Here is a 25,119-nt window from a genome sequence, read left to right on the forward strand (position 1 = left end):
GCTTTTCATCATTGTCTGAAATTATCTTCTTTTATTTCCTAGTCATTGAGCAGGCATTGAGCACCTACTGTGTGCCAGGCACTCTGTGTGTGCGGCGAGAATACAGATCAGAGGGGAATACAGGTCAGAGGGGAGGTGAAATAGACAGTAGCTAACCAGAAGCCGGTTTATGACGGCAGCACAGGGGTTCGGAGGGTGCTGCCCGCACTGTAGTGAAGGAAGTGGCTGGCAGAGGAGGAAAGAAGACCTGGATACCAGTCTTAAAAACCGGGTGCTCTTCCTGTTACCTAGAAGAGGAATGTAGAAGCAGTGTGTCAAATATTGCATCAATTCTGCAGCCACTGGGCCACGGGACACAGAGAATAATCTAGAAAGAAGCTTCTCTGGTGTGCTTGACTAGAAGTGTGGCCCGGCAGTGGGTTCGGCGGGGATACGGGGGTGCTACTGCACCGTTTGAGACCACAGATATGGGTTACAGACTTTTCATGTTCCCGGCTTTACAGGACACCTGTCATGCCCTGGGGAGGGAGGAGGGCACAGTGGTGACAAGTCGGGCTTGGGAGCCAAACTGCTCAGGTTCAAATCCCAGCTCGGCCATTCACTACCCATGTGCCATGAGAGAGTTATTCGACCCCTGTAACGCAGTTCCCTCACCTGTACAGTAAGTAGGATTCTTACGAGGAATGACTGAATTAATTGAAAGCCGTACTGCTTAGAACAGTGCCGGGCACACAGTAAGCTCTCGATAAGTGTTTGTCATCATGAGGATCTCTGGTTTTGGTTTTTGAGGAAGCAGAACTTCTTGGTTCTGTGGCTCTGGGTCACCCTTTCTAGGTGCCCTGGTGGATGTCGTGCAGTGGCTCAAGGTGCGGCAGGGAGCAGGGAGCTGGGAATATTAGCTGGTACACCATCTGGCAGCTTCCACCATATCTGTAATTGACTTGTAACTTCCTGGTCCCCACCACAAGCCCTTTCCCTCTCACTCTGGGAAAGGAAGAAGCATTTATCTGAGTTTCTGATTCATTTATTTACTAAGCACAGAACAGGGTAACTGCCTCATAGAAAACGCTCATGAAAAAGTCGTGAGATCAAGGTGATGGTGGTTTTAAAACAATTTACTCAAAACCTCACAGTTTTCAAGAGCCAGAAGAGGAATTTGGACCCAGACCTGTCCAGCTTCAAATGCCTGCCCTCCCCTGCTTCACCACACTTCAAGTGGTACGGGAACACACATACACATCACATGTGTTCCTGCACTTCAGGAATAAACTTCAAGTTCACTGTGATCGCTTGCACCTGCATATACTGTGGGAGGGACAAGGGGTGTGCAGGGAATCATTGCCCCCAGGAACAACTAGAAAAGACCACCAAATGTTATTTTTTCCTACTTTGCCACTCACTCACTCACTCATATACCACAAGTACTCTCTCAGGCTTAATTATCTAAATGAACAAATACATTCACTTATTCATTCAACAAACAATTTTTAGCACTTACTATGTGCCAGGCACTATTTTAGACACTTGGGTGAACAGCAGTGAACTAAATGGGCAAAATCATCACATTAAGAGTTTGTATTTATTGGTGTGTCAGAGGAGAAGACAGATAATAAACAAGTATATACATAAACAGGCAGATTTCAGATTATGATGGCTGCTAGTAAAAAGATAAAATAGGTCAATGATATAAAGAGAATCATTCATCACTCAGCAACCAAAGCAAGCTTTTAAAAACGGATATCAGGTCCTTTCACACCCCGGCTTCAATCCTGTCAATTTCATTGTACTTGGAATAAAATCTAGATTTCTTTCCATGTCCTTCAAGGCCCTACATGAACTGGCCGCCCTCTGACTTCCTCTCCTACCATTCTGTCCCTCCTTCAATCATCTCCAGTTGTCCTGGCTTTCTTTCTGTCCTTCAAAAATATAAAGCTCTGTTCTCTCTCCAGGCTTTGCACATGTTGCTTCCCTTTTCTGGAACATTCTCCTCCCACCTCATCCCCACCAGTAGGCCCTTTGTATGTCCCCAGCTCTTTAATTTCTCATTCTCATCTTTCTGCTGAAAAAATAACGCCTCTTCAGAGAGCCATCCCTGATGACTCTACAACCACATGATTCTAAATCTCCTTCCTTTTGTTTTGTTGGGTTTTCTTTATAGCACTTACCATTATCTGAAAGTACCTGAGTTATTCACTTACCTGTTTATTGTCTCCCTCTCCTGCTCATGTGAGGGCAGGGACTCTGTCCCCTGCACCACTGTATCCCCAGTGCCTAGAACATACATAGTAGGTTCTCGCTCAATATTGATTTAATGAATGAAAGCACGTCCACAACAACAGCCGAGAGAGAACCCTGACAGTTAGCAAATGAGATATGCTTCTGAAGATTGCCCTCCAAACACCACAAATGTTCTGTTTAATAAGCCCAGGAAATCAAAATGTTGGGAAATGGAGAATATGTGAGAATACAAAATACCAAATAATATGTTTAGTCTTCAGACTCCACTGGCTCTGAAATTAGGGACAATTTGGAGAGAAACTATCACAGGTTTACAAAGGGATGTTTGCAAACTGATTTTTCATTTTTGAGACCAGAAGCTGGGTTAGCACCCAGCTAACTATTGGTATAGATATCAAAATAAACACATGATTGCTTTTCTAACATGATTTCTTTACATGATTTTTTCTACTCCCAGAAAGAAAAATACCATAAAACTATGAACTGATCATTTGAAGTAGTCTGTAGATCTTGAGAAGAATCACAGAATTTCAGAGATAAAGGAATTTTTTTTTGAAGTAATGTTTTTCAGTAACAGAACCTTTTGTTCAAACAAGGTATTATGCAGAACATGTAAGTACACATAAAAGAGATAAAAGCAGAGGTGGTCTGGCTGCAGTCAGGGCAGCCACCTACCCCCACCCCCTCCAGACATCTCCCTGGTACCTAAGCACAAGAGCACAGGGTGAAACCTATGGGCAGAGCCAGACCCGCGTATTTCATTGGCCACGAGAAGGAAAATGCCAGCCCACATCACAAGGGCAAATAAGGAAGTTTCAGAACTGACACTCAAACCTGGGCTCCTGATGCCTGTTAACCCTTTCAACTAAACCATAGCAGCCTTTCAAAAAGATTGAATAGCATACTTAACTCTTTAAGTTCCCTTGGCTGGGCTCGCCAGGCTTCCTCTAAGTACCATCACATCTTGTAAGAAACATTTCATCTGCCAGTGATCAGGTTGCATCCTCTGTGGCATGCTTGGTCCTCTCAGCCAGCCTCAGCCCAGCCTGCACAACCTTCCCTGTGCTTTCCTTTTCTAACCACTCATATATATCCATGAAGTTCGGGGCTAACGTTAGAATGCTTTTCTTAACTGGTCTCATTAAACACTGCTATACAAAACCACTCTGGACCAAATAGTTTGCAGGATTCTCTTGTTCCCTAAAACCAGCGAGGAGAGGTATGACCCAGAGACTTGTGAAGCTGTGACAAAAGCAGACAGAGCTTAGTGGAAAGCACTTCTTCCTGTGATTCTTCCACACCTCACAGCTGGCATGGGAAGGATGCAGTGCAGGAATTGGGGAAATCAGGGTAGGAGTTTATATCTCACGACTTCATCTTTAGCTCTTCCAGCAAGGATTGGAGTACGTCACTTAACCCGTTCACCCCATCACTGGTCTATCCAATGTATATTTACGCATTAACCAGGAGCTATGCCAAGCTCTGAGAATACGTAAACGCGACTGTAACCCAAGGCATTTACAGTTTGGTAACAAAATTAGCGATCACAGAATAGACGCTGCTGAAGAATGAGCAGAGAGAGTCCCTGTGGTAGACTTTTACTTGTGTGCTGTATCTCCTCCAAATTCATGCGCCTCTTATTCGCGCCGTTGCACAGGCCCTGCCCACACTGATTTTGTCCAGTCAGAGAGCAGCAAGCATGCTGCTAGCTGGTGATTGGAAAATGCTTGCCCGTGAAGGCTTTTTTTTTGTCTTGAAAAAAAGCCCAGACTAGTCATACAGAGAAAGACACATAAAGAGAGCGACTGAGAGAATTTCCAGCTTTCCAACTGTCTTCACTAACTTTCCAGACCAGTGAATGTAGGCATTTTAAATGGTTCTGGCCCCATCCACCAGCTGACTGCAACAGCATGGAGGACCCCAAGGGAGACAGCGGAAGGACCACCCTCAGGTCCCAACCAACCCACAAAATCACGACCAAATAAAATGGTGGTTAAGTCACCAAGTTTGGGGATGATTTGTTACATAGCAATGAAAGCATAAACATGTACTTTTTTTTAAAGATACCCTCTTTTGTTAAAATTGATACCAGGTTGGGGGTTTTAATTTTGATTGATTCTTTTTCCCAATGTGATCTCTTTTTTATTTATTTATTTATTTATTTTATTTTATTTTATTTTTTTTTTGTGGTACGCGGGCCTCTCACTGCCGCGGCCTCTCCCGCCGCGGAGCACAGGCTCCGGACGCGCAGGCCCAGCGGCCATGGCCCACGGGCCCAGCCGCCCCGCGGCACGTGGGATCCTCCCGGACCAGGGCACGAACCCGCGACCCCCGCATCGGCAGGCGGACTCCCAACCACTGCGCCACCAGGGAAGCCCATGATCTCTTTTTTAAATTCGTGTTTTCTGGGCTTCCCTGGTGGCGCAGTGGTTGAGGGTCCGCCTGCCGATGCAGGGGACGCGGGTTCGTGCCCCGGTCCGGGAAGATCCCACGTGCCGCCGAGCGGCTGGGCCCGTGAGTCATGGCCGCGGAGCCTGTGCTCCGCAATGGGAGAGGCCACAGCAGTGAGAGGCCCGCTTACCGCAAAAAAAAAAAAAAAAAAAAAAAAAAAAAAAAAAAATCGTGTTTTCGAAGTGATTATTGTTATGGAATAATGTTGTTTGTTGCATGCATGCAAATTTATTCATATGAGGAAGAAGACTCAGTAGGCTACTGTCAAAGGAAGAAGGCAAAAAAAGGGAATTTTTAGGAGAAAGGGGAGAGAAAAAACTGAAGGCTGTCTGGGAGAGTGAATTTTGTTTGCACATTTTCTAGGTAAACCGATTAGCCTGTTTCTAGCAAAAAAAGTCGGTCTGGACAGTCTGTTCTTCAGTAGGTGGGTGAGGGGTTATCAAAGGAAAGAATTGAACTGCTTATGGATTCTCCCCCCAGACCTTGAGAGTTTATCAGGGAGCTCACAGGTCATGCTGTCCCCGGGCAATGGCTGACGGCGTCCTGTTGTTAGACCTGCGTCATGATTAAGCCAGGTCTGCACTATTTTCCTCATCACAATTTTACATGTTGATTTTGATGCACTTAGCCACTTTATTCTAACGTTTTAATTAATTCTTTTAGATTTTCTCAGCATAAAATTAGATTATCTGCACACAGTGGACATTTTCCCTTTCATTAACCACTGACAAACCGCATCTCATGCAGAATAAAAATGCAAACTATGCAGTACTCAGATCACACGTCCGTCCAGTGGGTGCTGAGACCTTACTCGGATCCCTTCTACTCCCAAGTATATGATCACTATGGCTGAGGCAGCCCTAATTTGGACCAGGGAGCAACAGCATATGAGCCATTTAGAGTTAATTCTCACCACAGAAATTCTTCTGAAACCATCTGACTCCACAGGAAGTTCTATCTTAGAATCTGGGCAGTGGCAATTCTTGCTTCAATATTCAGCAGATGGTTAATTCTTACCACATAGCGCTCCACAATCACCCAGCTCTACAGGATGCTGAGTTTATTTCCTGTAAAATCAAAGTGAAACAAGCACTGTTTGGCTAAAGATGGTTTTAATAATATCCAAGAAAATAGAGTTTCTTTTCAATTTTAGAGCCAAGTTTTAGAGGTAAATATTCCACCAGCCCAGTCTGCCTGCTGGCTCTGGTATGTGCGCGCGCACACACAGACACACGCACGCGCACACACCACCATTACCATCACCGCTGCAGCACGACTCACCTGACACTACATACCGTGCGGCCTCTGTATGGGAATCGGGTTTATATTATGCAACCGTTCACCAAGGGATCTACCACCTAGCTCTAAAAAGTATCTACTCATCCTAGGAAATTTGCTGTGGTGGCAGACTAAGAGGTAGAGTTTTCTGTGGACAGTGTTAAAAGCTGTTTCCTCTATTTAAGAAAATTCAGATTTATTCCACAGGTCAGTGGTTACGTCTCTAGGGAAAGCCCTTTTCTTCCCCTGACCCTCAACACGTCTTTTTGCAATTGGGGAGAGTATGATTCTGTTTCCATTTACCTGATCCTGAGGCAAATGTGCATTCAACCACCTGCCTATGTATACAATCAGAAATGCCAAGAGAGACCCCAACCTTCTCTGAAGACTTTAATGACTGTAATTTACACTTATACCATTCAGCTTGCCAAAAGACAGAAATTTCTCATTTTGAAGACTCTTATGTGATTCTGAAATGATCCTTTGGGGCTCCAGTATCAACCATTGTAACATTATATTAAAGACGTAAGGAAAGGCCGTGGGCTTGATGTGTTCTGATTGGGGAAGTGGGTGCAGAGCTTGAAAGCTGGTGGGGCAGTACCTAGGAGACTCTAGGCACTCAGGGGCTTGATATTTAGATGCATCGGGGTGCAGAGGACGGAGAAAGGCAGGCGGGCACAAAAAGGAGGAGTTATGACAACAAAAGGCAAACTTTGCCCCACTTTTCACTTTCTTCTGGCTCTTCATCTTCACTGTAGCAGCTATCTCTTACTGAGCACTGATACAGCAGGCTTGGGAAGATCTTTGCATGTGTTATCTCATTACGTCTTTACATTTCCTAGTAGGTTCAACGTTGGCTTGGAGTGAAAGGACAGCTGGAAAAATGTTCTACTTTATAGGGTTATAGGATAATGTGAGATAGATAAGTGCTTTGCAGGCTATAAAGCACTGGAGTATGCCAGGTGGAATTTACTTCCACTGTTTGTTTTGCATCATTTCATCTCTGGCAACCATTTCCAGTGTCTGTGAGAGAGGGAGATTTTCTATTCCCATAATTCTTATTTCCCATTGTGCAGACCGTACTCAGTAAAAGAGGCAATGGACAGGTGAAATTGAATACTATGATGAATAAAATTGACCATATGCCATTAAAAATTAAATTGGCTACCATCGATGCCTAGGAGGAGCTTGATACATAAAAGATAGGCAATCAATTCTTGTTAATTGGCTACATGTAAAATTGAGTTATTTTGAGTGCCTGTAAAAGGGAGAGGCCTCAGACTGGTTCACTCACCACCTGCTCCAAACCTCTTCCAGTTTTTACCCTCCTAGACCAGGGGTATTAACTGCAGTTTCTTTTTTTAAAACTTCTCCTCTTCTCCCTGCATTTTCACTCTTTCCTTTGGGCTCACACGCCCCACCTCATCCCCATTGGAGGGCTCCTTTAAATGTGTGGTGGGTCCTTGTTTGGCTGTCCGTATTTCAGAGTGATGCAATGGAAAGCTGGTTTGGAGCTGTGTATATGTGGAAATGGGCTTACGAATTGCTGAAATCTGCTTTAGTTATCAAGTAAGAAATCATCTTTTCTGCAGTGCTAGAATGGGTAAGTCTTTCCCCAAGACCCATTCAATTTCCCCCAGAAGAAACTCCATTCTCCAGCCAGGGTGAGATACCTAGCTGCCATCACTGGTTGTATAAATGTCAGGAGTGAGGTGGGGAGAAAGCAAGGTTTGACCCTTCTCTATCCAGACTGTCAACTAGTCCCCTGTTTTTGGCCCCAAGCTTCATTCCTGCCCTCTACTACATCCAGCAACTCCCATGCAACAATCCTCTGAGGTTCTGTAGAGCAAATTGTCTAGATGCCTCTTCACAAACAATCAAAATGATGGCTTCCTCAATCCATTTCACATCCTCCATTTACATCTTTCAGAATTTTGTTCAAATAGCTCTTCTACTGAGCCTGCCACTCATTCTCTCTGTTGCTGGAGATTTGACATTTTTTGTCTTCTTTATCTCTCTTCAGTGGAATCTCAGAGGGGAAATAAGCACATGTATTCAATCCACCATATTTTTTTTCATCTTTAATCAGAAGACCTCCAACTATGCATTTAGACTTGTGTGGGTCATGGAAGATCATCTGCTCCTGTGTGTTTCAAGGGGAGGGGTCAGAGGAGGAGTTTCTCCTTAAGGAACTATTAGCTTGCTAAAGTGGATGTTCACCTTGGACTGGAAGCAAGGAGCAAATGGGTAGGGGGGCCCTGATTCCAGAGATTTCTCACTGTTGGAGGATGAGCCAGGTGGAGCCTGCCAGGATCGAGGCACAGACCCTGAGGTTTTACTCACGGCTGGACAGCCCAAGAATGAACTTTCCCAACATTCAGTAAAGGGTTGTCAATATCACTGACCAGACCTATTTCAGCTTGGGAATGTTAAGAGAGGGGACTAGGACTTCCGTGGTGGCGCAGTGGTTAAGAATCCACCTGCCAATGCAGGAGACACAGGTTCCATCCCTGGTCCGGGAAGATCCCACATGCCACAGAGCAACTAAGCCCGTGCGCTACAACTACTGAGCCTGTGCTCTAGAGCCCGCAAGCCACAACTACTGGGCCCACGGGCTGCACCTACTGAAGCCTGCATGCCTAGAGCCCGTGGTCCACAACAAGAGAAGCCAACACAATGAGAAGCCTGTGCACCGCAACGAAGAGTAGCCCCCGCTCGCCACAAGTAGAGAAAGCCTGCGTGCAGCAACAAAGACCCAGCACAGCCAAAAAGAAGAAAACCACCAAAAAAAGAGGGGACTGTATTGACACTTGGAATAATGATTATGGGACAGAAAACACACTTGAAGGGCAATTTCATAGAAGGTGTGGGAAGACTAGGAGAGTACCAGAAAATGTATTCATGGATGGGGTCGAGGGACGTTATATCATAAAAAATCACCTGGGGAGGAGGACCCTAAGAGAAAGGTTTTGTCAATCTGGGAGTATTTTTGCATGGTTATGTTTCAACATTAAAATAAATATGATCTTATTTTATGCCTCAAACTGGTGATATGAAACATATTTGTTGGAAATATTTAAAATCTATGTTTTTACTTTATTACATAATCACATTTACCTCAATGCTCTAATTTGTATTTAACTCGAAGGACATTCTTTAGCTAACTTTCAATAAGAATTTCAAAGGGAAAGGGAAATGGGAATTGTTTACTTTGGAGGATTCTGTGTGGATTTGCTTTGCCCTCCTGGGTGACAACTGGAGGTACTGATTAATGGCATGTGGTGGTGTGAGATTCCATGGGGCAGTGAGAAGGCTGCAAGGCCACAAGTCCCTGACCTCTCCCTTAGACTGGCTGCAAATAAAAACCAATGGGGTGGAGTAGCTATGGAAACCATGAGGAAGAATATTTCATTTCATTTTTTTGCACATGAATTAGAGCAAAATGACTAACATCTCTTTTTCTCCTTCCCTCTGGGACAAAAGTTCTGTGTCCTGGTTTCTACCTTCCCTTAAAGTAGATTATGAGGAAAAGAACATCATGAAGACCTGTTATTGCCACTGTGGCATTACCCCTTTCCATCCTTCTATGGATTAATTTTAAAGCCATTTGATAGAATTAACCATGTAAGTCAGTCCCATTTTTCCCGAGAATGTTCACCTTTGTGCAGGTGATTTTGTAGAGAGAAGCTTCTCCAAGGAGCCTCTTACATGGATATGAGAGAAAGTCCATTTTGAGGCAAGGAGGCTAGGATCTGGAGAGACAAAGTCAGTTCCTGAAAGGCCTCTGGGTCCACAGGTATGAGTCCCCTGGCCACATTTGCCTCCATGGCACAGCATTTGAGATTTTTATGAAGTTATCTGTCCTCCGTCTGTTTCTCTCTATATTGGCTTTTAGCCTCAATTGGAAATACACATTTTCTGAGCTCCTCACATTTATAACTTACCCATCTTATTGGAAACTTTCTGCCTTTTGTGGACAACATATTAGCTCTTGGACTCTGAGTTTTTCAAAGGTATAATTTTTGTTTAGCTCCAGGCAATGGTAGTTCTACTTTGCGTCTGAGCCTCCCATCATCAGCTGTCACTCTGTGCCCATTTGTTCTATTAAAGTGTCATCAGGAAGGCACACGATTGATCCAGAGTACAGAATCCTGTTCCAGCAGCCAATGAATCATCCAATGTTGTGTGTCCACTGGCAAAAAAAGAATTCTGTGCAGCACATTTTCTTAATTATCCTTATTATGCACCACCATAAAGAGGAATTTTTATTAATTCACTCTCCCCAGAGATGTCCCCAATCCATTTCAGAGACTATGATACTAATTATTGTAGGAATCTTTACACTCATTTTGTTTCACTCTGTTCTACCTTCTAAATCAGAGTACGTCTTGTTCTAGTCACACATTTTTCTGTCAGTATTCATGTCAGTGATGGAAGAACCTTGGCCAGTGCAAGTAGAGTCCCTAAGATCCTCGTGGATGAAGTCAAACAAGCTCATGAGGCAGGGGGAGAATATCAACCTATGACACATAGACCTGGGAGGCTGGCAGCTCACTCATCTAGAAAAATACGGAACAGACTACTGTGTTCCAGTATCTCTTTGGATCTCATTCAGTTGAGAACTGAGGCTGTACTCCCCAACAGACATGAATATTTCAGTTCTAAGTAGATGATCTTTAGTGTCAATGAAAAAATGTTGCCTGTCATATCAGTAAACAAAGGATGTTGCAGCCATCAAGCCATCGCATTACAGCTGCCCCATGGTGAGCCCTAAGGGAACTCAGGATAGAAACAGTATGTCTGCCATCAAGACATCAGCCACTTAGCCACCTCCCAATGATGCACCCTGAGGAGACTCAGGATGAGCAAACACAGGATACGCTGTGCTCAGACAGCTGAGGTGCATATCAAAGGAATGATTTCAATGAGCCCAGACTTTTGCATCTTCCTGTACATAGGGAAGTGCTAAATTCGTTAACTTGAGTTGTCTAGTTTTCTTTAATTAACAGTACTCTTTTGATGTTCCAACTACCTGGCCTTTGTTGCAAAAACTCCTATATACCCTGGCTCCTCACTCACCTCTTTAGAGAAGTCCCTCAGAGCTATCTGAGAGGCTGCATCCTGGCTTACATCCTCAGTTTTGTCCACCAAATAAAGCATAATTCTCAACTTTTCGGTTGTGCATTATTTTATTTTTCAGTTGACATTAGGAAGAGGAAACGAGCTTAATTTGAGGAACATTTTCAATCATGTTTTTGCGCTTTGGAAAAATGTCAGTGTGTTAGGTAGAGTATTTAGAAATCAACTTTATTGTAGATTTGTACCACTATTGGCCTGAAAGAGCAGTCCACGTTTAGTTAATGTTCTCAGGTAAGGCTGTGGCACCAATATAGGACTACAAGTAACAATTTACAGAATAGATCGATAATTGGATTCCTTGCTCTTATTCATTTAGCTATAAAACACTAGCAAGAAGGGGTAGTGGCTGATTATAGACTTGGGAGTCCAATATATTTGGGTTTCGTTCAGGCTTAAACATGCACTCACTGCTTTGACTGTGGACAGGTCACCTAAGCTTTCTAGCGCTCAACTTCATAATCTTGAGAATGGGGATGATAATACCTATGTCACTGGGATATTACATGCGTCAGTGCCTGACACATGGCAAGTACAGAGTGGTAGTAGTTAGTTTGCTCGAGGATATTACTGAAGTATACAAAACCTTACCTTTCCCACTGACTCTAGGCAAACACCTTCCGCAATGTTTCTGCAAATTCCCCACAGGTGTACATCTTCATTCTCCTGGTTCAGACAAAGCACATCTTTCTTACACTCCTCACAGGATAATGTATTTTGAAATAAAGACTCTGAAAGATCTCATTGCTAATGAATACAAAACACTGGCTCTTCCTTAATATTGAACTTAAATTTACCATTGTCAAGTTTAGAATCTACTTTAAAAATCTTCATTCTGTATTCAATCGTGGACATTGTCGAGTCTCTCTTTTGTGTGGTAAGGACAGCATTGAATGTAAAATGAAGGGCCGATCTCTAGTGTGACATTTCTAAGGGCAATGCCACAAAATGTGTCCCCTGGGTGTTGCAAGGGCTTGTAAGCTGGCTGGGGACCCAGACACATCAGAGGTGATGTTTCAAGGAGAGGAGGGGCTGCAGGAAGCAGCCGGGTCATAGCGTGGGAGAAGAGCATGGCGAAGCACTGGAAAGTCCCCCGGGAAGCCATGTCTGGTTCTCCAAGTGCTAATAACTCTTGCAGTGATGTGATGCCACTCCTCCCCCTTGCTAGCCCTGTCAGAGCATTCTGAGCAATAACAGTAACAGAAATGCAATGACAGCCACACTTCATCCCCAGCTGTCTCTCAAGAAAGTGACAGGTATTCACTAACAGTTTCTCCCAGTCCTGATAAGGTGCTCCACTAGTCCACTCCCTGTAGGATCCAGGAGTGCTGACATGTTCTAACTGCTTCATTTATCCACCAGGATTTGGGTATTTTGTACAGCGGTGGATTCGAGAGCTTGGAGCTGTGGTTTTGGGAGCTGCACTCACCATTTTAGAGTCCAGGATTGTTATGCCTTAAGACCAAAAGCTCACTAAAGGTAAGCACCTCCCCACAACCTTTAGAATTATTTTGTATCCTGAACAAGCATTATCTCAGTGTCCTGTACATAATTATGGACTCAGGATAGTTGGTTGATTGAGTTGAAGCTCCCCTTCCTCTGCCTGTACCATCCTTCTGACCCTCAAAGAGAATATACTCACAGCTTGCAAAGTGTCTCTCACAGTAAGTATGTCACATGGAATGAGTATGTCACATTATTACATGGAACTGTATTGGTTTCTTTCCTTCATTCTCTGTTTTCATATTGTGCTCTTTGGGAATCTGAGAAAATAAAACATGGGCTCAGGGCCAAAACACATGACTCAAAGGTAACTCCCTTTCCATACAGATTTGTTGACGCTTTGAGTTTATTGCTTAGAAGGACACATTTTTTTCTTCTTACCTAAAGGGCTCTGTTCTCCTCAATTTCTGTATTTTTCAGTTTTCCTGGTCTTCTAGTTACCCAATCACAAGTCAGATGGTCTCTGTCCTTTGAGATGCTGACTTAGAGTGATGTCACACCATCAAGCACAAAATAAACCCAAAGAAAGGAGAAGCGATGAAATAATAAAGATAAGAGCAGACATGACTAAAGCTGAAAACAAAAATCAGTAGAGTCAGTGAAACAAAAAAGATGGCTCTTTGAAAAGATCAATAAAATTGACAAACCTCTAGCAAGACTGACAAAAAAAAAGGGAAAAGATACAAAGTACCAATATCAGAAATGAAACAGGATACTGCTGCAGACCCTGCAAACATCAAAAGGATAATACGAGAATACTGTGAATAAATCTACACGCATAAATCTAAAAACTTAGGTGAGTGGATCAATTCCTCAAAAACGCCAACTACCACAACTCACACTGTATGAAGCAGATAATTTGAATAGCCCTATAACTGCTAAGGAAATTGACTCAGTAATTTTAAAACTTCCTATAAAAGAAAGCTCTGGGCTCAGAAGGCTTCATTGAAGAATTCTATGAAGTATTTAAAGAAGAATTAATGTGAATTCTATACAATTTTTTGCAGAAAATGAAAGAGACTGGAATACCTCTCAATTCACTTTATGAAGTTAATATTAACCTGATACCAAAACCAACACAGACAGTATAAAAAAAGAGAGAGAAAACCACAGACCGATATCCCTCAGGAATATAAATGCAAAAATTCTTAACAAAATATTAGCAAGTTGAATTCAGCAATATATGAAAAGAATTTTATACCATGCCCAAGTGGGATTTATTTCAGGGATGCAGCACTAGTTAAATATTCAGAAATCAAACGCTGAAAAATTTCAATAGCCTTTCATGATAAAAACTTTCAGAAAACTAGGAAAAGAGGGGAACTTTCTAAGCTTAATAAAGAACATTTACAAAAAATATATATAACTAACATCATACTTAATGATAAAAGAATGAATGCTTTCTTCCTACAATCAAGAATAAGGCAAGAAATGTCCATTCTTACCACCAGTATTCAACATAGTGTTGAAAGTTCTGGCCAGAGCAATGAGGCAAGAAAAGGAAATGAAGTACATTTAGATTAGAATGAATGAAGTACAATTCAGATTAGAAAGGAAGAAATAAAACTGCCCCAATTTGTGGATGACATGATATTCTACATAGAAAATCCCAAGGAATTTACAAAAATCTCCAAGAACTTATATATTCAGCAAGATCACAGGTACAAGAGCAACATGCAAAAATCAATTGCATTTCTATATACCAGTTATGAACATCTGAAAACTTAAATTAAAAATAACAGAACCAGGGCTTCCCTGGTGGCGCAGTGGTTGAGAATCCGCCTGCCGATGCAGGGGAAAAGGTTCGTGCCCCGGTCCGGGAAGATCCCACATGCTGCGGAGCAGCTGGGCCCGTGAGCCATGGCCGCTGAGCCTGCGCGTCCGGAGCCTGTGCTCCGCAACGGGAGAGGCCACAACAGTGAGAGGCCCGCGTATCACAAAAAAAAATAAAAATAAAATAACAGAACCATTTACAATTGCTCAAAAAAAGTAAAATACTTAGGTGTAAATCTAACAATATACCTTCAGGACTTGTATGCCAAAAACTACACAACACTGATGAAAGAAAGAAGATTAAAAATAAATGGTGACATATTCTGTGTTTCTTGATTGGAAAACCCAGAATAGCAAAGATGTCCAACCAATTTTCCAAGTTGATACACAGTTTAGCACTATTCCTATCAAAATCCAGGCAAGATTTTTTGTAGATTTAGCAAGATTATTCTAAAGTTTACATGGAGAGGCAAAGGAACTTGAAAAGCTAAAATGATTCTGAAAAAGAAGAATAAATTGAGAAGAATTAGTCTACCTGATTTTAAGGCTTTCTATATAACTATGGTAATCAAGACTGTGTGATATTAGCAAAAGGATAGACACATTGATCAATGGAATAAAGAGAGAACCAAGAAATCACTCCATATAGGTATGACTACCTGATTTTTAATAAAGACATATCAAGAAATGTGCTAAAGCAATTTGGTAACCATAGGCAAAAAATATATATATAAATAAAAATAAAAAAGAATGTTAACCTGAACCTCAAATCATATAAAAAAATTAACTCAAAATGGATCATAAGTATAAGTGTAAATGTAAAACTATAAAAATTTTAGAACATAATACAAGAGAGAATTGGGGGACTTAGGGGTCAGTAAAGAGTTCTTTGACATAACACCATAAAAGAAAATATTAATGAATTGGACTTCATCAAAATTTAAAACTTTTGCACTGCAAAAGACCTTGATGAAAAGACAAGCTACAGAGTCAGAGAAAAAAATTTGCAAACCACATACCTAAGAAAAAACTCATATCTCGAACATATAAAGAACTCTCAAAACTCATCATTAAAAAACCAAGCAATCCAATTAGAAAATGGGCAAAAGACATGAAGAGACATTTCACTGTACAGCATATGCAGATGGCAAATAAGTACATGAAAAGATGTTCAACACCACTAGCCATTAGGGAAATGCAAATTAAGAACATGATGAGATATTGGAACAGGTAATATCAAATGTAGTGACAAAATCAAATGTTGGTGAGAATGGAGAAAAACTGTATCTCTCATACATTGCTGGTAGGATTGTAAAATGTTACAGTTAATCTGTAAGATAATTTGGCAGGTTCTTTAAAAATCTAAACATGCATATGACCCAGCAGTTGCACTCCTGGGCATTAGTCTCGAAGAAATGAAAACTTCTATCCATCCAGAAACCTATACTTGCTTCTAGCAGTTTTATTTATAATAGCTAAAAACTGGAAACAACCAAAAAGTCCTTCTGTAAGTAAATGGTTAAATAAACAATGATACCTCTATACCATGGAACACTAACCAGACATAAGTATTTTTTTTCCTTTTTTTAAAGGCCTATCTGATTATATCTCACTTCATCCTCAGACATTTCATGGTTTTCCATTATTCCAAAGGCGCAGATGTGCACATGCAACAAGGCTCAGAGGCCCAGCAGGATGCAGCCCGGTTGTCCACACTCACCAAAAGCTGGTCTCTCTTGGCTCCTTTTATTTCCAAACACACTCAACTCGTTCCCCTCATGGTAAATCTACCTCTGCTCAGGAGAGAAACAGCAGCCTCTGCCACAGTGGTATTCTCAGGGTAATACTGTTCAAACAAAACAAAACAAAAACAAAGTACTTCCTCTCCATCTTTTCATTCCTTCTCCTTTATTAAATCAGAAAATCCAAGGTCAAGTCATTCACCAACAGCAAGGAACTTAAGTTCTCTGAGGCTCAGTTTTTCCACTTGAAAATTAGGGATTAATAATATATATCTGGCTAGAGTCATGTGACACCCAAATTAAATTATGTGCCTGAAGTTGCTTTATATACCATAAAGCACTATATAAATATAGGGAACTATCATCAACAATCAAAAGCTCACCCCGTGAAAGCACTGTGGCAGGAGAGTGGAAGTGAGGAAGAAGGGGTCATCTTGGGAAACAACCAGAATGTTTGCCACCCAAAACTAGGGAAGAAGGAAAGATTTTTCGAGCACCTGCTATGTACCAGTTTCAGTCCTAGATGCTTTTACCCTTGACTGGCACTCATTAAATGTGTTTAATGAATCACATTTAATCTTAAGAATAGGCCTTTGAAGCCTGAAATAGTGAAAAATTGCCCAACTGTGTAGAGATGTCACTAGAAATGGATCACTCTGAGCATCTCATGTGGTCACATATATATATTATCTCTCTTCTTTCAGAGTTTCTTGGGCTGTTATAACTCCTACTGATTTCGTATCTAGTGCAAAGCATAAATGAACCACCACCCCATCACCAGGTTTACACTGGCCTGGACACAGCCCTCCTTCACTTATGGTAAAGCATTGCTGCAAGAGGGTCAGACCATAATCTGATCTCCTGCGATGTTACTTTAATCAATGTATCAATCTATCAAGTACTTATTGATTAGTTACTTGTTACAAGGTGCTATACCACTTACAAGGAGGTAGCCACCAGGGGGTAGAATGAGGCAAGGAAGACAAAGAAGGATAGAGCATAGACCCTGTCCTCAAAATGTTTACAATCTATTTGAAAAAGTAGTGTGTACACATGTCAAATGATGAGTAATCATGCCAAAAATAAATAGAGCTTAGTGAATGCTTAATTGACATGAGAAATTAGACCAAAGGTGCCTTTGGAGTTCAGGGAATGGCAAAAGCTGGAGTAGTCTGCAAAATTTTTATGGAAGAGAAGGTATTTGAACAAGCTTAAAAGATAGTCTAGGAATTATGTGGGAGGATGAAAGAAGCAAAGACAAGACAGATGAGGTGGCAACAAGATAAGCATGATCAGAAATGTTGACATGAATAAGAAATGTGGAACAGACTGACATGGCTGAAGAGAAGGATGGAAGACAGTAAAAACTTGGAGTTAAGAGGAAAAATGAGGTTAGAGTCTACAGTGAAGAAATTGGAATGCCGGGATAAAAGATTTGTTTTCTTATATATGTATGAGACAAAACAGAATTTTTTGGGTGCATTTTGTTTACTGGTTTCATGAAAATTCAATACTACCATATTTTTATTATTTTGTTTAAAAGTTAAGATCTTGGTCTTTCTTTGTTCCCTTGGTACAAGGCCAGAAGAGAAATATGACATGTCACCAACAACAAGATATTCATGACCAGATCCAGCATCAGAATGACATCATTTCAGTTAGGTTTAAGCAGCCATTGCTGGTTCAAAGCTGTGATTTTCTTGATCACTTGGACCTTGACATATGTCCTAAAGGCAGAATTTGCTATTTGGATTCAATGCTTACTTTTTCCAACACAATTCTTTACTGGGAAATGTCTTCAAAGGGAACCAACTGACAAGGAGTTGGCCTTTAAGGCTGGGCTCAAAGGGGCTTCTGTGTGCTGTTTAGCATTCTGCTCCTTGGTGGCAGCACAGAGGCCTCAATGCCTGCCTGGCTGACTATTTAGACTGGAAGTCTCTTGGCCATGACCTACGGTCTACCACATTTTGGCCTATGGCCTAAAACCATTAACCCAGACACCTCCTGGGTGTTGTTCTTCTGCCTTTGCTTAAGAGAATGGGGTGTCATGCCAGCTTTCAGAGGACACCCCAGTCTGATCCTAATTTCCCTCCTAATGTCCCCAGTTCCTGACCCACAAGAATAGCCTGTCAGCTGTGGGCCTCAGAGCCTACTACTTGGGAGAGGCCCAGACTCAGCAACACAAGTGCTGTGGGCTACCCCACCAAGCAGGTCCCTTTTACACTGGCTGGCCACTGACTTCTACTTTTATGAATTACCAGTTCATATCTGTGATATCCAGCCTCCAAGACTGGCCCCAGTGGTCCCTGCCTCCTGGTACTCATGCCCTGGTGTAGTCTCTTGCCACTTGTAAAAGGGTTAGTTTATGTGATCAATAGAGTATTGAAGACGTAATGGTGACTTCTGCCTTGCTCTTATTCTGCCATTTAGGGAGAACACTCAAGCAACACTATTTGGAGAGGCCCATGTTCCTAGGAAGTGAGGCTGCTTGTCAACAGCTAGTGAGGAACTGAAAAAAAAGCCATACGAAAAGCCATGTGTATGAGCCATCCTCCCACCCCACTCAAACTTCAAATGGCTGTAGCCCTAGCCGACATCTTGACTGCAACTTTATAAAAGACCCTGAACCAAAACCACACAGCTAAACCACTCCCCAATTCCTGAGCCACAGAAACTGTTAGATAGCAGATGTTTGTCATTTTAAGCCACTGAGTTTTGAGATCATTTGTTATGCAGTAATAGATAACCAATATAATATCACTTTGCCCATTTTTTCCTCTTATATCTTTTTCTTAGTAATTTTTAAGAGCTCTTTGTATATTAAAGTTATTAATCCTTGGTCTATTTAAAGTCTAAATATATTCCTAAGTTTATTACCTTTATTATTTTTATTTTGGTACAAAAAAGTTTTATATTTATATACTCAAATATATTAATCATTTCTATTTTAGTTTTGCCTCATGTGTCATGTTTAGAGATTATAACATAAATTCTTAATAAGTATTTGACTATATTTTCTTTCTGTAATATTTTTCCTTTAAAACCTCAAAATTTAATTCATCTGGAATTTATTTGGGGTGTGATATGAGATGGGAACCTAACTTTGTTTTCGTTCATTTGATTTTGGGAATTTTTTTCCCCGGTGTGTCTGTTAGTCATCTATATGTCTTCTTTGGAAAAATGTCTATTCAGATCCTCTGCCCATTTCACTCTTTTAAATTTTTAAAAGAGCTAAATGGAGAGACAGAGAATAGAAAAAAAAAAAGCATAAGAATATATTCCCTAATGTTACCAGAAGCTCACCCTGGACAGCAGAATTATAAATGATTTTGATGTTTTTCATGATAATTTTCTGAATTTTCCAAATAATCTACAATGAGTCTATATTACTTTTATAGTTTGAGGAAATATTTTTAAAAGATAGATAGATGTCTGTGGTAGTAAAGAGGAGAAACTGTTCTTTTAATAGCCACATAATCTCATAAACATTTCCCAATAGCCCTCAGACTATCCTGACAACGAGTGATGAAATAGTAGAATAGAGCTAGAGATCAATGAATACTGGAGAGCAAACCTGGTCAGCCTGTAAGACCAGGAACACGAGGTATTTATTTATGTATTCCCTACTGCAACACAAGATGATCTTAGGCAGCTTAAACATTTAAAAGACAGAGAATTATTATTTATCTCTCATCCCTACCCATTTTCTAAGGAGGCTGGGCTCCAAGGAGGGGACCTATTTTTAGTTGATTCCAGAGACGGGCTGCAGTGTATAAGTCCAAGGCAGAAGGTGGAGAAGTACTAAATGTTCTGCAGAGAAAAGAGGAGGGTAATCAGAGTGGAGGTGGGGGACCAGGTGAAGGGAGCTGGCACTCAAAGAAGGAGCTTGGCTGTAGGGAAGCACCAAGGAGAACAAGCCACCACACTGTGAAGATTTAATGGGGAAGAAGTGACCTCAAAAATTTATAGGTTGGGTGACAATTCCAATAGCTGGCTGTGCAGTGTGCAGTGTAACGCCCTCCTTTATCCCTGCCATACGGTCTTTTGGGAAATCTGCTTCCTTACTCATCTTTTGGTGCCGGTAGATTCTTTCTAGGGAATGGGAAGAGGTTTTGTGTTCTGTTATCAGTGTTGATAAAAGGTGTATATGATAACAGGTTATCAACATACATACAATTTTTAAAGTTTCACATAAGTGGATAAGTAAAGCAAGTCAAAGCAAGTGTTAGTTTGGTTTGTTCAGAATGTACAACCCAGGAATCAAGTAAAGGGTCTTATGTCTGGAAACAGTATCATGTATGGTCAGGAGCTGGGGCTCTGGCACAAAGCAGATTAAGATTCCAGACCAGGTTCTTCTACTCACTAATCATGTGACCTTCTGAATGCTCATCTGTAAAGGAAGGATAACAATAAAGGGTTAAGTAAGACAATATAAGTAATGCATTTAACACAATGAATGAGTCAATATTGGCAGTTATCTCATGATAATCAGTCAAAAGCATTCAGCCTTTCTGGGATCCCTGATGCTGACTGTCTTTAGCATCTTTAATTTCTTCTTTTTATTATTATAAACAACAGCCGTTATTTATAAAGTGCCACGTGCAATGCTAGCACTAGTTATATAATATTTCTAGTGCTCACAACAACCCACAAGGTGATTATTATTACTCCTATTTTTCAAATGAGGACACAGAGGCTCAACACAGTTAAGCTAATTGACCTAAGGACACACAAGCTTGTCTGACCTCACTGCCCAAGTTTCGATCAGTCAGAATGACACCTTAGGGTTAAATGGGATCTCAGATCACATGATCTAAATTTTACTTAATAAATGTGAGAAAAGATTCCTTTTTAATAAATTCTATTCTCTACTTTTAAGTTGTATCCTTATTACAAACTTGAACTACCCCTTCTTTCCTATCTCTGTGTTCTCTTGTACTCTTCCTCTTGGTCCTTCCTTTGCAGTCTTTGGAAGATATGGACAAAGGGAGAGGACCAGAGGCCAAAGAGGAAGGCTGGATGGAATGACAGGTGGATGTAGTGGCCTCTGTGGTTTAATCTGTCCGTGATCGGTCAGCTGTGAATATTTCATCCTCCTTGTCCATGCCTAGTTCAAGAATGGCCAGTTCCGACCAAGAAACATGAGGAGAAGTCTGATGGGAGATTTCTAGAAAAGGTTTCCTCCCTTCCAAGGAGGAGATGAAGGAAGAAGTCCCTATTCTTCTGCTTCTGGATTTTGTCTCTGGACTTGTGCAGCCATCTTGCTACCAGCCTGAGACTGGAACAAACTCTGAGGATGATCATGGGAAAGTGGAAAGACCTGTGTCCCCAGGGATATTTTCAAGCCACCAAATCAAACAACTCTAGCACCCATGTGACCTGAGGCTCGCAGTTATGAGAGGTGATAAGTTCCCTGACTGTTTAAGTCAGTTTGAATTGCGCTTACTGTTAGGTGAAGCCAAAAGCATCCCAATGAAGATGTGGTTTTATGGATGGTGTTGTCCAGGTTTGGAGGAAGGCAAAGGGCTTTGTGGAAGCACGGGGGCCTTCAAGAAGACGAGAGAAAGAAGTTTCAGAGAGTTAGTGTACACTAAAACGAGTTACTGATGGAAATTTCCTTTCCAGCCCTCTAAAAATAGGACAGATTCTCATTCTTCTGGTATGATTTCCATTACGCCCATTGAGACGCAAAGGGAAGGGCTAGAATAGATGATCTCTAAAAGGTCAAATTTTGAGAGGTCAGAATGCCTGCCTTAATAGCACTCTGAAGCCTGAATTTTACCCTTTTAATCTTTCAACGGCAGATATATCTTGAAATAGCTTTATTTTTAATATACAAAGAGAAGAAAACAAGACAGAGATGATCAAATTCCTACTATTATGTAACCTACTGTCAGGGAAATAAAAAGATATATTTTCTAGTGGAAAGTACTTAAATGCCAGAATATGACTTTGTAATGCTTTCCATAAATCTCCTCAATAAACTATTTCAGCTTCAAGCTAATGTGGTCTACCCCTCTTCCCTCCCTATATCTTACTCCTCAGTGCATTATGGCTAGGTTATGTAAGGCATTTTCTTTAAAAATTGTATTAATAAAAATGTGATAACTTAATAAAGTAAGTTTTCTTATATCTCAAGGTATAATTTCTGTAGCTGGGAGAATTTTGACAAATACTGGATCATTTTAATTGCAGTAATATAGCACTGGGCTTCCAAGAAATGGGATGAGCAGAGTTTTTTCCCTAATATAAGCAACAAGCTGCAAGACTCATAATTGTGAACCCCTGCTGGAAATGGTCAGGAATAGCCCCTGGTGATCATAAAACAGAACAATCACCGGTGGCCCATGACCTGGGACTACTTGGGCGACATATTCACTGAGAACATGCAGGTGAGGGTCAGGTGAGTGATTAGCCATGACTTTTAATAAGTGACTAATTCCCTGAGAGGAAGTTTTGCTGAAGTACAGCCAGTAAGGAAATGCAGACTATTATGAAGCCTTGAAAGTCTTGTTCATTCAGTGTGTACTTATGGAGCTTCTCACAGGAATCAAGGGCTGTACAGGGCATTGGAAACACTGAAAGAGAAGGCATGAGCCCTCTCTTAAGGAATTCATGGTTTAATGGCAGCGTCTGGTATCACAATACTAATAAAAAGCAGCTTTAATAGAAATGGAAGGTGCTATCAAAGAGACACAGATGGCAAGTCATGGAATGGTGGGATGGACAATATCTATCTGTTTAGGGAGGTCAGGGAAGACTTTACAGACGAGATGACTCTAGAACTGAGACCTATATATTAAGAAGTTTTAGGAGTACTAGTCAGGGAAAAGTGTTTTACCCAGAGGGAACAGCGTCAGCCAGAAGGAGCTGCATGGAGGTTAAAAAAAAAGCGGGGCACCTTAGAAGTAATTCAGTAGGGTTATAACACAGGATGTGTGGGAGATAGAGCTGGTGGGGGGCAGTTAAGTTCCAGGTGATAAAGGGCCTCATAGGACATGTCACTGAATGCAAGTTCATGTACCGATGCACAGTGAGGCCAAACAAACTGAAACGTCAGAGTTTGGAGCAGAGAAAGGTTTATTGCAGGGCCATGACAGAATGGGTGGCTCATGCCCCCCCCAAACCTGAAATCCCTGAGGGGTTTCAGCAAAGAATTTCTGAAGGCCAGGTGAAGGAGAGGGGTCACAGGGGATGGGATCAGCTTGTGCAGAATTCTCTGATTGGTTGATGGTGAGCTAACAAGGCAGTTAACATAACAATCCTTAGATGCCAGAAGGTCTGGGGGCTATGTGCTCCTGATCATCAAGTAGTTAATTTCTTCCATTTGGTGGTGGTTTTTAGCATCTGAAAACCTCGGAAAATATGCATGAGATACTACTATCTAAGTGCTTCAGACAGGAGCAACTGGGGAGAGCATCTGGAGGAGGGGACTGTCTCGGGAAGGCCTCATAGAGTCCTGCTGGGTTCCAGAGATATGAAGGAGTGAAGATTATATTCTATGGGTAACGGAGAGCTATTGCATAGTTTTAAGTCAGGGTGTGACACAGTAGTGTTGCATTTTAGAGAGACTACGCAGTCTGCAGATAGCATGGAGCATGGAAGCTGCATCAGGAGGTGAGGAGATCCCTTGAGGAACTGTTGTATTTATGAGCTAGGGAAGCAGTCACAGAGGTGGTGAAGAGGAAGCAAAAATACAGAAAAATTCAGAAAATACACAGGAGAGGGCTTCCCTGGTGGCGCAGTGGTTGGGAGTCCGCCTGCCGGTGCAGGGGACACGGGTTTGTGCCCCGGTCCGGGAAGATCCCACATGCCGCGGAGCGGCTGGGCCTGTGAGCCATGGCCGCTGAGCCTGCGCGTCCGGAGCCTGTGCTCCGCAATGGGAGAGGCCACAACAGTGAGAGGCCCGCATACCGCAAAAAAGAAGATACACAGGAGAAAGAATCAGCAGGACCTCGCTAACACTCAGCAGCATGTGACCAGCATTTATTCTCCTTCTTGAAGCACTCTTCCTACTTGTTTTCCACTCTGGACACTGACCTCTTAGTTTTCCTTGTACTTCACTGACTGCACCTTTTCAGTCTCCTATACCAGCTCCACATCCTTTTCCTGACCTCTAAATATTGGCAGACCTTTGAACCCAGTCCTGGGGCCTCTTCTCTCTCCACTCTCCCATTCTAGGACATCTCATTCAGTTCCATAGCATTAAGGATTATCTGTACACTGATAACCCCCCCCAATTCTATATCCAGTCCCAACCTCTCCCCTCAACTCCAGTCTTGGGTATTCAATGACATAGTCAGCCTCTCAAGTTCATCATCCCCACAGAAGCATTCCTGGCTTCCCCTGCAAATCAGCTCATTCCTCCCCTAGCGTTTTGCACCTCACTGAAGGCGCCACCATCCCCCCAGTTGCTCAAGGAAATAAACAAATGAAAGAACTCATATGTCTAAGCAGAGAAGATTGTTACAGTTTCTCTCAATTCAGTGAAGTCTGCCCTGTTGCACAAATCAGGTGGGCACCACTTTTATTGTCATCTGGGCAAATGGCACCCTTTTTTTTCTTGCGCAGTGCAGTTGCCATACCATACTACTCTCCATTCTATGCGCTTAAAAAAAATTAGAGAAATATTTTTTAAGTGAAATCTCATGACCCAGTACTTCAAACAAGGTAAGTGTCACCTGACAAAGTAAAATCAACACTTACCGTGTACTTGGACTTCATGAAAACTGAAACCTCCTCCAGTAGTTGCTAGCTGGTAATTGATACTGAATTTTGCTAAGGACTGTAATATAGGACCCTACTTACGTTGGCATTTCAGTAAACACTGAAGGATTGGCTCAGGAGTGTTCACAATTATCCACATATTGGGGGCTGGAGGGGGAAGAGGGGGAATAACATTGTACATTGTATAGTTTATCCCTCTGGTTTGGGTATCAAATGGAAGTTCTTCCTGGTTGTAATAGCACTGGAACTGGTGATACATTGGGGGTTTTCC

General features: G+C 41.8%; 1 protein-coding gene across 1 annotated transcript in view; it reads left to right on the plus strand.

The window, feature by feature from the left end:
* The window catches only part of PCED1B (PC-esterase domain containing 1B), a 275,588-nt gene that overhangs the window by 242,289 nt on the left and 8,180 nt on the right, over nucleotides 1-25,119 (plus strand). The window contains exon 6 of the transcript XR_010835797.1: nucleotides 12,466-12,582. The gene's annotated coding sequence lies outside the window, so the exon portion shown is untranslated. The remainder of the gene's footprint in view (nucleotides 1-12,465; nucleotides 12,583-25,119) is intronic.

This window comes from Kogia breviceps, chromosome 12 (genome assembly GCF_026419965.1).
Source record: "Kogia breviceps isolate mKogBre1 chromosome 12, mKogBre1 haplotype 1, whole genome shotgun sequence".
NCBI classification, from domain to species: domain Eukaryota; kingdom Metazoa; phylum Chordata; class Mammalia; order Artiodactyla; family Physeteridae; genus Kogia; species Kogia breviceps.